This window comes from Mustelus asterias, chromosome 24, assembly GCF_964213995.1.
Source record: "Mustelus asterias chromosome 24, sMusAst1.hap1.1, whole genome shotgun sequence".
NCBI lineage: Eukaryota > Metazoa > Chordata > Chondrichthyes > Carcharhiniformes > Triakidae > Mustelus > Mustelus asterias.
In genome coordinates this window covers 26,779,602-26,780,817 of record NC_135824.1, presented here as the reverse complement: position 1 = coordinate 26,780,817, position 1,216 = coordinate 26,779,602, and the positions used below count along the sequence as shown (strand labels likewise).

At 47.4% G+C, this 1,216-nt stretch overlaps 1 pseudogene; it reads left to right on the top strand.

Moving 5' to 3' along the window:
- Window positions 1-332: 332 nt before the first annotated feature.
- Window positions 333-566, top strand: LOC144511600 (U2 spliceosomal RNA; annotated as a pseudogene).
- The last annotated feature ends 650 nt before the right edge of the window (window positions 567-1,216 follow it).

Here is a 1,216-nt window from a genome sequence, read left to right as displayed (position 1 = left end):
CCCGCCTGAGGTCAATGGACCTTTTCATGGTCCGCCCCCCCACATGCCGCCCCCCCCCCCCCCCCCCCCCCACCCCCCCCCCCACCCCCGCCCCGGTTACAAATCCCATGGCGGGCAGGAAGGGAGAATTCTGGCCATGGTATTTGTAACTTCTATATGGCCTCAGCTCCTGGAATAGCTGGGAACCGCCTGCTCTGACCTATAGTATTCATTATGTTACCAAATGTTCTCTTGTACATTTGTTACACAGTTTCTGTTATTACACATTCTGTTTTTTGCTCAAATTGTAATCTAATTCTAATGAACTTACACCAGCGACTATAATCGGTGATACATCTCGGCCTTTTGGCTAAGATCAAGTGTCAGACCAAGCCCAAGATGAGGTGCAATGACTTTTCTTGTCAGCTTGGATCTTCTTAGCCTCTCTTGTGGGGGCTATAAATTGGGTTAAATTTGAATTGGTTTTTGGAGTAGGCAAGGAGATAGATTAAGGGCTTGCCCTATCCACTCTATCCATTAGCTTTGTAACTTGTAACTAAGTGGCACAGTGACACAGTGGTTACCACTGGGGCCTCACAGCGCCAGGGACCTGGGTCCAATTCTCGGCTTTGGCCACTGTCGATGTGGAGTTTGCATGTTCTCCCCGTGTCTGCGTGGGTTTCCTCCGGGTTCCGGTTTCCTCCCACAATCCAAAGATATGCGCGTTAGGTTGATTGGCCATGCTAAATTGTCACTCAGTGTCAGGGGGACTAGCAGGGTAAATATGTGGGGCTACGGAGTTAGGGGCTGGGTGAGATTGTGGTCGGTGCAGACTTGATGGGCCGAATGGTCTCCTTCTGCACTGTAGGGATTCTATGATTAACTTTAAGAAAGGAATAGGGCTCATTTTCAAAATCATTGCCCAGGGGATCGTCTGATGGAATTATTTACCTGTCCATTGTGGATAGAATTCTTATCCTACTCATTTCAAGCCCTTTTTAAAATCTCAATTATTCTTAACATTTGCCACTCATGATTACAGTTTTGTACGTCTTTTGTAACACTCGTATCTTTTCATCCCTGGTGTCACTCAGGTGTATCTGCATTTCCCTTTTTTCCATTGCCCCAACATGCTTTTGAGAACAGGATGCTGAAAACTACATGGGCTTTTCCAACCGTAGCCTAACTCCTATCTTGCACAGATTCATTGGGCAAAATCTTCCAGTCCCGCCAGCAG